This window comes from Genypterus blacodes, unplaced genomic scaffold, assembly GCF_046128005.1.
Source record: "Genypterus blacodes isolate CSIRO-AG114 ecotype Tasmania unplaced genomic scaffold, CSIRO-AGI_Gbla_v1 ptg000026l_1, whole genome shotgun sequence".
Lineage (NCBI taxonomy): Eukaryota > Metazoa > Chordata > Actinopteri > Ophidiiformes > Ophidiidae > Genypterus > Genypterus blacodes.
In genome coordinates, this window is record NW_027466839.1 from 1,214,765 (window position 1) to 1,226,967 (window position 12,203).

At 39.3% G+C, this 12,203-nt stretch overlaps 1 long non-coding RNA gene across 1 annotated transcript in view; it reads right to left on the reverse strand.

Annotated features, from left to right (window-relative positions):
* Positions 1–2,507: 2,507 nt before the first annotated feature.
* Positions 2,508–12,203, reverse strand: part of LOC142993005 (uncharacterized) — a 130,804-nt gene continuing 121,108 nt past the window's right edge. Inside the window, exon 6 of the long non-coding RNA XR_012961096.1 lies at positions 2,508–2,595. This is a non-coding gene — a long non-coding RNA (uncharacterized LOC142993005). The remainder of the gene's footprint in view (positions 2,596–12,203) is intronic.

A 12,203-nucleotide genomic window follows, 5' to 3' on the forward strand; every position in this document is an offset into this window, starting at 1 on the left:
TGGCATAATGCCAATTCAACGGGAGGATCTCGAGTTCCAAAGGCCGCTCAACCCCCTTTGCTAGAACGTTCTACCGCGCTACGAGTTTACGGCAATCTTACCCCGTTTGCTTTAATACAGGTGAGTGTGACATGCGGATCTCTATAATGAGTGTGTTGGTGTAGAAAAGCGTTCGCCAAAGTTCACTATGTGTGTATTAACCTTTGTAAATAAAATGTAAAGGGGTGGATTTTTCTACAGGTATGGGACTGAAGTGGTTTATACACTCAAGCATCCACACTGATCTCCTCTTTAAGACTTGATCTGAGACTGATATAAGGAACTCTACCCACATGCGTACGAACATAATGATTTAATTCAGTTCATACAGGAATTCTCTACTTAATTCCAGAGCTTTTCCATGACTTTTTTTGACTGCAGCTCCAAGAAAAAATATAGATACAAATAAAAGTTAAAATTTTATGCCTTTTAAAGATGACTACAGAAAATCATTGTCACCATTTCCAAGCCTACAACCACAAGGAAGTAATATAAGTGGAATATCTTCTAATTAGCTGAACATCGTAAAATCAACAAAATCAACATTTGCTTTCATATTGCGAAAGTGAGAAGCCATTTTTCTCTTTGTTGCCGTTGCTGCACTGCTGGTGTTACGTGACTAAAGTTGACATTAGCGCCCCCCATGCAGTTTTGTAGGTACTGCTTCTTCGCAAACAAGTAGCATTGACTTTGGAGGATGTACACGACCTTTGTTTAGTTTCAAATTAACACAGGTTAAGAACGTCACAGTTCCATTCTTCCTATTGAATGCTTCTCTAAGTGTAAACCAGCAGGATAAGTATTACGAATACAGTGTTTAAAATGTTTTCTGTCCAAACTGACAGTGTCGTCTTGGAATAAAAACTCATCCGCAGATATGTTCATGTTTACCTCCCTGACATGGAAGCCACAACACAGCGTTGAAGCTGCAAAACTGCACCGGCGCTGTATTCCTTCTTTAGTTTTATGAGGCATACAGAGGCAGGGTGATGTAAGGGCTAGTGAACCCTTCAGACTAGAGTAAAGAGTGTAATATGTAAACAAAGCTGCTCATAGGTGCTGATTTACAGGCTCTCTCCTTCCTAAGAGCACAAGTGTTGCTCCCAGCTGATATCGGCTGCGCCACCATGGCTGCACTGACGTTTGTTCTTAACAGTGTTTGTGGCAATGCTGCACCTTTGGCTTGATTTGTGATGTTAAATCATCCGGCGTCAGTATCTTGAAACGACAAATCACAGCATAAGCATTAATAAAGTAAAGAAAAAAAGCAAAATCTAATATTTTCATTGGTTTTAAGGTCAGATTGTGTTTTGGTGTGACTAGATTTGTACATTTTTGATTTTTTGACTTTTAGAAGTTAATTTAGTAGACATTCTACAGTATTTTACTTGTTTACTTGGAGAAGATGTTCAATTCAGCTTCACTGCAATATATCCCAAACATTTTAGAGCGTGCACACACACACACACACATACACACAAACACAGAGGCCTTTACCCTCCCCAACAGGAAAACCACTTCTGTTGTCAGAGATCAAGCATATCCTCAGACTCTTGATATGCCATCTGTATCTTCACCCTCCTTGAGATTAAGTAAGGTGGGGTAACCAAGCCGCGAAAGGTTTTTAACATCTGCGCTGGGCTGCTGTAAGTGATACTGAGGAGTTATAATTAAAGGTTCCGACTGAGGGAACAGTGTTTAATGTGGAGCACCCCTCTGCTATCCATCTGAAGTAATGGGGTGCAATGCAAGCACCCGACTGCCACTCCCCAGGCCCCGTCTCACTCTCTCATCTTTACCCCACCTCTGATGGATGGGGAGGACCGGGGGCCAACTCTGCACACTGATACTGTATCACACGTCTGTCTCGCTTTTGGCTTTCATCTCGTTTATACCCACATTGTGCAGCTTGATTTGTAATATACACTCATGTGAAGGACACCGCGAAAAAAATAACCTTATCAAGAGCCATATGGACCGGATTAATAGATTCTAAATGATGGTTTGTTAAGACCGTTGTTCAGTCAGTGTGTCAGTCACCGCAGGAAAAACAAGATAAGAATCAGAACCAATCTGAAAATGACTTCATTAATATTAATTCTTCACAATTTCTCAAATTTTGCCAGTAAAGTCTTGGAAAACTGGAAAATTTAAACTGTACATCCAATGAAAACTAATTTGTTTCAAATAAAATGAAAAATAATAATAATTCAGAGGCAAAATCAGTTTCATTTCAAGGCAAATAATCTCCTTTTAAACACATTCAAGTATTTTCTAGCCATCAGTGGTTTTCAAACTGTGGTACATGTGCCACCAGCGGTACAGGAGGTGCCCTCAGGTGGGCCACCAGATGACTATGGAAAAGTCTGCAGAAACAACTACTATATAATGTGTTGAAGAAACTCTCATGTGACAAACTCTGCGAACGACTTTTATAGGACAGCTAATAATAAAAATATGTGAACTTACAATATCTCTAGCTCTGTGGTTCCCAAACTGTTGTACATGTCCCAGCCTCGGTACTTGGAGCATCCCGGAATGGCACACAAGTTGACTCTGGAAATGCAGAGAATCAAAAACAATTTCAATCTATGTAATAGAAAATTGTGCCAAACTAGATTATAAAATTTGTTTCACTGAGAAATAGTTTTTTCTGTTTGTCTGATACTAAGCTATTAAGAAACCATTGTCTTACATGGAGTTGTATGAAACTAATATAATATTTCAGTAATAATGAGAGTCCATACAAGTTTCACCAGATTAAAGGATACGGGAATGTTTCTACAGTGCAGGAGGAGGAATGACTGATTCCACATTTCCCTGCAACTTAATTGCGAGCGCGTAAATGTGATGAGGGAGATTTTAAAGGAGTCACAATGACAAATATTACAGGAGCCGTCGTTCAACAGCCTGACCTTTCTGATGAGAGTGAAAGACAAATAAACGTCATCATGCCGGATAAATCATGCGCAGATCATTTGCATTAACATAAAGACGTGCTCGCGGGGTTGATGAAGCCTCGAGATGAAATCTGTGACTAACATCAGTTCCTTATATGAACATAATGCACTCCAATGATGCACACACTAACCTGAATACTGCGGTAATACAGCTGCAAGTGTGATTACAATGAAGTATTTAGCGCCTCTATCACTGCACATGCAGCATTCAGCCTCTGTATGAGCTATTTTGCACTGTAAACATAACGTACAACAAAGCAAGTATCTTTGCAGGCACATTCTTTGTTTCTATTCTTATTTTTGCGCTAAAAGCAGGGCGAGTTCCTCCACTTGTCCCTCATTTTTCATGTCTGTGCCAGAAAATCGTTTGTGACAGGTAAATTCTGACAGTAGAGAGAATCTAGCCTCAGTCATTAGAGTTAATATCATGTTTCTTTGGCAATCCCTCATCATTTTTGGGCCTCATTGACTATTTTTCTTTATAAGATATTAAGTATTCAAACCTCATTTACATCCTTATTTTTCAATTTGCTGCCGCAGTAGTTTAATTTATTCCATATAATTTCTTTTTCTGAGAGGGACATTAATCATTGCCTGTTCCTTTTAGTGCCTCTGGGATTTTTTTTTAAATCAATAAAATAAAGGCTCTTCCTTTGCTGAATATGATAAAACATTTTGCCAAGGGATATCAGTGTCCTAGCCAGCCTGCCTCCTTCTGCTTGTTTTATTCATTTTATATTTCAGCCTGGTTTATTTATCTTTTGGCCTAATGTATGTGCTTGTGATACACAGTGACACATACACACACATAGTACACGTAAGGCGAGATCAGGCCGGTCCATTCAGCAAAAGCGGGGTGAAAGTGCAGCCAGACATTTTATCATTCCTAGCGAGCGGCCTTCCCCTTGATCATCTTCATAAGACGCCACATGATTTTTTTCCCCCCTTTCATTTTTAATAGCTGATGTGGGATAGTCAAGTGTGAAGAAGGGGGAGGTTGTTATAGAAATTTAACTATCCTTTACAAATTGATTCACACTTCAGCAGCACACAAGGTCCAGTAGGTAAATTACCAGGAGGACACAATCTTAATTCTCTGCCTTCATGGCATTACGGCTCTGTCCGGAGCTGATCACAGCTTTAGTGCGTGTAGATGATTGTTAGGTAGATACTCGCTGTGGATTTCCGATGTGTGTGTGACTCCGTCTCTGACAAGGAGAATTAGTTAACAATGATTCAAAACTGTAATGGCTTCTGTAATTTTCCACTCTTTACTCTTAAATGGGATAGGGCATCATCAAACAAGTGCAACCGGGAGAAGTGCTCAAACTCTTAGGCAATACAAAATACTTAATTACATGTATAAATCCGGCACTCAAATTTCTACTTAAAGTAAATAACCACTAGGAATTAAACTGGATCTAAAGTCTAACATTATATACAGTACATGCTTAAACAACATGCATCTGGTAAAAGTTGAATGTTGATGAAACTTTATCCCCTATTTGGAGACATTGGAGTAAAATAGTGCAAGTTCTTCAAATCAATAAATTGGTGATCTGTTTCATAGATTCAGGTAATCTGACAGTAAACTGATTATATGACTTATTTCCAAAGTCACAGGTAACTACTATCAGATAGTTGTGTGTAGAGGACCAACGCACGCAGTATTTATCTCTGAGACTAAAGTTTGAAAGTGGACATCGACAGTACCACAAAGTAGAAGAAACCAAAGTGCCAACAATACCTGACTAAATGTGCTTTCCATTTCTTTTACCCAACATTTATTATTATTACAAAAATAGTTAAAGGTGAACAAAATCCAACAAAAAGGGGTTATTAGAGCTTAGAGATTCCAGGCTGTACAGTCAAATGAATGGAGGCGATCTGAGTTGAAATGGTTGCATCCCTCATAGCCAAACTGCTCATTAAAATGGGACGTTAATCTATATTAAATCATTATCAAAATGGTCGTCCAAAAGGGTTCAAGTCAGCATTTCTCCAAACTTCCACTCCTAATGACATCATTCTTCTGCTGTCATTAAGGATATTAAAAATTCATTAAGAAGAAAAGTACTGCTGCGTGGTGACAAATCAGCGAGCGTTCCCCCTTCAAGAACGTCTGACGATGGTCTCCAAGTCATTTGGCCAAGTTTTGAAAAGTTGTCAAACACGGATGTCAAAGTCTGACACACGTTATTCTTAAATCCACTTGTTCACATTTGATTACTTTTCATCAAACCTGACCTAAATAATTAACTTGAAGTAGTAAAAAATGGTCTGGACCAATTTATCCTGTATTTAAGTTTAAATTGGCTTGTATGTGACATTAATGACTTATATAATGCTTTATTTCTACATATTCCTTCACTCTTGCTATGGAGCCATGACGTCACCTTTTGTAAATAGCGTAGCAGCATTAGCTTCTGTTTTAGCATTTCTCTAAGCAAACTCTCTGTGGTGTTCTGGGGTCCACTAGAATGACAGGGTGAATATTCATGCCACAGACTGAAAACTTAGTCTTAATTAAAGTCTCTAAATTAAGTCTCTTTCTGTTTGACTTCATTGCATTTAACAAATAACAGCTCAAGTTTATCGCTGAGGTGTAGCATATGCTAATTAGCCTTGCAAGTGAGAATTTGCATAAATTTTTTGAATTTTTTAGCCACAGATTTGAATTTTCTCGTAAAATATTCTCGAATGAAAAAGTAAGATGTACACACTGAACGATGGAGTTGTTATCAATAATATGTTGTTTAAAGCATTGTTGTCAATAAATGGGGAGCAGTAGAAGAGGCTAAACCTTCTGTTTCACACCAATGCTTTCCTCAGAGGTTCCAAATAATGAAATTTTACACAGACAAAATGATTAAAAATGAACTACAGCCCTCAGCTTTTTATATTTTTCGACCAACAACATTAAAATCTCACTTTTTCCTTCAATGAGGTGAGCTACTGCAACGCAAGGATTGTTCTCATTCTCCAGTGTTTTATAAGCTAATACCTGCCCATAATGTGTTTGTACTTTACATCTCACAGTACTTAACATTTGCACTCCATTTTGTCGGTCAGGGCCCAGTGAGTATGTACAACAATTTCATTTATGCTATAGGGTTCTCTCAGCATTTTAATGGTTTCAACTGAATACACATCTGGGTGGATATATACACACAGTACGCTGCATTTTATCGATGTAAGCCTATGTTCAGTGCCACCACGGCCCATTGCTCTATCAAGTTTGCTATCAAGATGCTGAAGCCTGGGCGCTTCTAGTAGCCTGTCCAATTCATCTGCGTAAAACAAGTCAAGTCTTCGACCCCCACAGGCTCACATCCGACACCAAACACAACACACTCACCCACAGTGCTTGTGAGGTATTTCCACAGTGTTGCCTGAACAAAGAATGCAGCTGATATAAATATAACATTGTGAATAGTCTGCATATCCATTATACCCTACACATAATATAATATAAATTCAACACTGTATGGTTCCATCTGTGATTATACTGCAAGAACACCTATAGTTAACATGTTACACATAGAAAATGGCCATATAATGTAAATGTATAATCTGTATATCCAGCTCATCTGCTGTATATTAAACATATTTCTGTGACCTCTATCGGCAAAGAACATATGGCACTGATGGTGAGTATACAATACGGATGCATATACTGGAGTCATACCCATTAAATGTCCTGTTTTCAGCACATAATGAACTTAATCATTAGGATTGACCTCACAGAACCACTCTGTATGACTCAGTGTCTTCCTTTCCCACCTTATTTCTGTCTCTTTTTTGGTGCCGTAGATTGTTTTCTTGTTTTTGCTCTGTAGTTTAAACACATAAATGGTCAATTAAACAGCTTGGAATTCGGCGCTCTCGTTTGTAAGACTACTCAGTTTACTACGCCCTCCATCTCTTATTTAATTCAAACAACGAACGGGAAACATAAAACACGTGGATTCATGACTTAAGGAGGCCAGCAAACTTGAGTCTCTTTTGTGTCTCATCTTTAAGCAAAGCAGTTTATTTATTTATGAAAATCTCTTTATTTTCTTACGCCACCCACCTACCCCGCCTCCTTCAGACTCATCAGCATTAGCTTTGGCCATATTACATGAAAATAAAGGGAGTGGTAATGGCAGAATATGCCCTGTGCTGATGGTGGAGGCCTGCCTTGCTCAGTGGGACACACACGGACAGAGGAGGAGGACGAGGAGGAGGAGGAGGAGGCCGGGCACAGGCGCAATAACACTGATGAGAATCTTCGCAGGACGATCTGATTCCAGTGTGAATTAGAGCTAAAGAGAGCTCCCTGCCGGGCTCATACTTAGGACAATCTCGCTCTCTACCAGACATTCATTGTTAATATGACATTCCCCGGGATCGCGGCTAATAACAATCTCAGAGGGTGGGGTCTTTTATGACTGTAAAAAAAATAACAGCCATTCTGCCTTTTGCTTAATGTTTATCTCTCGGGAATTGCACAGTGGCACGGCACGCAGCGACACCATCTCTTTTAATTCTCTTTCTGGTCTGTTTACACTCAGAGGAAGCGCTCAGAAATCAGGAGGGGGGTAGGGGCGAGGTCTATGGTAGATATGCTCAGCTACATCTACCCTACAGCATCGTGTTCTGATTGGAAATCTAATAAACAAATCATTGATCCTAATGTGGGGTTACAACAATCATCAGGGGGAGTTTCTGTTTCAAATCTGACGCCGCTACACGTACAGTGGACTCACGATGATCGACTCTGTCTTACTGGAGTCACTTTCATGTAATGTTGTGACATTGTAACTGTACAAAGTTGTAATTAAGGCCTTTGCCTTTGGGATATTCAGAGATTTTCCCATTTGCTTTCTCTTCGCAAATTCAGTAAATATATTATTGAATCACATTATCTGTTTTTCCGTCGGTGCCATTACTCACAGAGGAACAATCTGTAATGATAGTCTATCATCAACGTGGTGGGTCGTGTTGCACCATTGATTATACTCCTCCAAACAGCTTTTATGTTTATGAGAAATCACCCTAAGAGCAGTCTGCATTGTATTTCCCCTAGCTGCTTCATGCAATTATATATTTTGGTCCAATTGCAGCTAAAAAAAAACATCGCTATTGATCAAGCATATGCTGCACACACAGACCTGCATGGCTCCCTCCTTATTTAGGGAAAGCTTTCTTTTGTCTGTAGCGGGACAACCAATGTGCCAGAAAATCCATCAGAGATGACAGGTCCATTACACACCAACATCAAACCACTTTTTGAGGTCTGCGCCCTTTTGTCCACTATAAACTATGACAAACAGTTTGAAATATCAGACGTTTTTACCTGTAATGGATTTGTCCCTCTGATCACAATGTTAAGATATAAATATTATTCATTACCTATTCAGAAAGCCATAATAATGAGTGGCGTTAAAAAGCCTCTGTCACACATACTGTAAAGTTGAAGTGTTGAATTTGACTGTTCAATGAGGAATACCCGGGACATTCATTACAGAAGGATGTGTTTGTTATTGTTGCATATGGGAGAAAGCCACTAAATCAGCTCCCAGAGGACAACAGCTCCACCAGGCCTTATACGGCTCTGCTTACCCTTTGATACGTCTGGCTATAAATTCTGAACGGCGCTCATCTGTTCTTGGTGAGGCGGTCTGCTTAAATACAGGATTGGACATTTAAATGATTTCACTTGTGACAGGCCTGCTGTGACAGAATAACAGATTCTGCTGAACAAATAGGCCGTGGAGGCTGCTTGGGGTCCCAGGAGTCAGACCCCAGCCCTCGGGCTCTGTTTTGTAAAGGACTTGTTTCAGTATGGCAGCACTTCTGGAAACATATTGCCCTTGTTACATTGAATGAAATGCTAATTCTTCACAGACTGTCTGGTTGTGGATCTGTGTGCATGTGTGTGTCCATGGGCCACGAGTGCAGAGTAAAATTAATAGAATTCAGTGCAGAAATCTACCAATCAATCTACCTCACCAAAAAAAAAGGAATTCCTCCCAAGCCCCTTTGTCTAGCTTCATTTAAACCCCAAGATTTTGTATTAGGAATGAAATTCTCTGCATAAAAATGATCATAATTGATAATATGGTCTTTTTTCTGCTGTGTTTACAAAAATTACTGCTGTAACAAACCTATAATGGCATCAGAAAATAACAATAGCTTTGTTTTAATGGTGTTAATCTGTGACGTTTAAAACCTTTCAATCAATCTAAGTGAAATTAGCTCCTGGGATTGAGTTTTCGAGCTTTTGTTTACATTTGGCTCACAGGCGAGAGCTTTAAACAAAGTTAATTACACAAAACTTGGTCCAAATTGAGCCCCAAGATAAACATCCTCTGCAGCGAGATTTAAACGCAGTAAATACTGAAGTACGGTACTTAGTGAACAAAACTCATTCCTTCTGATGTATTTCTGCTCACACTGGCCTTGGATTAAAATGACTCATGCTTTATTTTAATACTGTGAATGGTGCAGATTGTCAGCCTGCCTAGGTGGGAGTCCCTAAAGGCATTATAAGTTTATGACGGTATGATGAGGAGTAGGCCAGCATCTGCTTAAAAAAAGCCAACCCAAGCTCTTTCTGAACTTACCTTTCTTTGTGTGGGGAATTGGACAAAAGCCATAGTTCCCTCTGGTCTGTCAAAGCTATTCTATAATCAACCAACCGTGGCCCTCCCCTCAAAGAATAGGAAGACATTATTCAGCTTCCTCCTTCTGATCTTGGGGCCACAACAAACCATGTAAGCCATGGCTGACTGGTTAAAGGCAGAAAAAAAGAGGAACACAATGTCCTCCTGTCACCAACTGCAGATACAGAGGCCTATGAGCCAGGCACCACGTGACCCCTGGACCACCACTTCAACCATGGTGGCCGAACTCACTGAACGGCGCCACACAGCGAGAGGCCTTGAACCTAAACGCTCTCACTCTTCTAGAAGGTCAGATGTCAACAAGAAAGAGTGTGGTAATTTCAAACTTAAACTAAACGTGAAAGATGTTTCTTAATCAAAGTCATTACCACATGTTTAAGAGTCCGGTCTATGAACTGAGCAAGTAAATGTCACCCACACACTGGATAATAAGAAGTATTCAACCGTTCTGCCTGCCAATTATCATTTAAGGGAGAATTTGTCCAGAGAGAAGCCTGAAAAGGTAAAATAAAGGGCTTATTTTGTACATGCGGTTGGCCGATTGAAGTCGCCACAACAGTAGGAGCTGCTTGTGCTTGAGCTCATTTCCACGACTGACTGAAATGTAGAGACTTAACACTCACCCAGAACATTTACTGGCTGGATGGTCTCCGTTTGCCAAACTGCATAAGGGGATTTTAAATTAAAGAGGAGGCAAAGTCTCAAGGCTGCTGTCCTCATGGGGCCTGCCACATCGAAAAAAGGAGCAAATGGATGTGAATTCCGTGTGGTTTTCACTCAGATAGAGATTAAATACCACAACACTGTATGAAAGCATTTTTCCCCATTCTGTTAAATATATCTGGGGGAAAATCATACGTAATATGTTCAGTATAAGAAAGAGAATTCAGGAATTAAGGGAATTTTACATGATAGTCTGGGAAAAAAGGAATCATATAGTAATAAAGAAGACAACTGAATTCATGTTTACAGCTTTATTGAGAAATCTGATGTGAATCTCTCATTCACAGATGAAAGTAATGTGCAAAAGAACATTTTACTACCAATAATGAAAGTATTCCCCAAATATACAAATAATCCTTTATATTTGTGACACAAAAATTGTAGGTGTAAAGCTCATATTCAGAAAGAAACAGAGAATTAAAAGTGGTTCTCAATATGTGGCACGTGGACCCCCAGCTGTACGTTAAGCACCCCCGCTGGTATGCCGCATACTTTTGTAAATTTGCGTAGAGAACAAAACTATTGAAATCTGTAGAAATTCTGCACAATATTAACAGGTAAGATGGGAATTTTTGAGTTTGTGGCAGGTTCTGTTCAATTAGTTCAATATTTTACAAGACAAATATCACACACACACACTAATGTACAAGTACTAAGAATGTACAGACTTTACTGGGTTAAATTATGTCTCTCTCTCTCTATATGTATTTTTTTTTTCCAAATTGAAATCTTTTATCATGCATATAAGTATAACTGTAGCCACTTTGAAATTGTTATTATTCCACAGTGAAACGTTGATTTTATAAGCTTATTGCCAATGATCATAGAGTGAGGCGCTGAATGTTAAATAGGTAAAGAGCCCCATGGCAGAGGCATTGGCCCCCTGTTACCACTTAGCCCTATTTGGCTGGCCTCACTCACACTCATAATTAAGACCCCCTACTGTGAATATAAATGGCCCCTCAATCAATAGTGATAGAGAGAAATAAAGAGAGAGACGTGGAGACCGTGGGCATATCTCAGGGGCAAACATGATAGCGTTATGAAAGGAGCAGCTTGAAAGCGGCTTTTACTCTGACAAGGGAGCTAACATTGTAATTGTCCCTCGGGGGAGCAGAATCTCTTGTTATTAGAAAACAATTTCTCCCTCTAGGCCACTTTCTCTTCAGCCTGAGGGCACAAGATTCCACATTTCACTCCTCTGTTGGGTTATCCATTACTGCAGCCTTGTGGATGATAAGGAGAGGATGCTAATAAGCTATAAAGTTGTGTTTCTCAGTGTGTGTGTGCGCTCCAGGATGACCCATCAGAAAGCACAGATCTTAAAGCTGACTGGACAGCTTGAATCCATTAAAACAGATTTCTATTGTAGGTCGCAGCAAGTTGAGTAATTTAATTTATTCTTCAGAGGAAAGTAATTGACAATCACACAGAGTCTAAAGTCATTGTTGGAATTGAATATCTCACCTGAAAAACGTTTTAAACAAATAGTTTTTCTTGATTGTCATTTAGATTTTTGTAGAATTTATCTTTTATTTTTTCCTAATCTTTGACTTATTTTTTATTTACTTGAACAATCTAAAATTATTTTAGATTTTTTTTTAAACCCATGACATGCTCTCTCACCTCTCCTGTATTTTGTGTGCATGTGTGTGAACCCTAAATGGCTCTCAAACTGTGCTACGTGTAAGGTTGGTGTTACTTTAAGCGCCGCCTAGTGGCCAAGCAGGTAACCCTGAAAATGTGATTATCAAAACAATTAAAATCTATATAACTTCTGTCATTATGGTGTGGAGTTCCATTTCAGTTG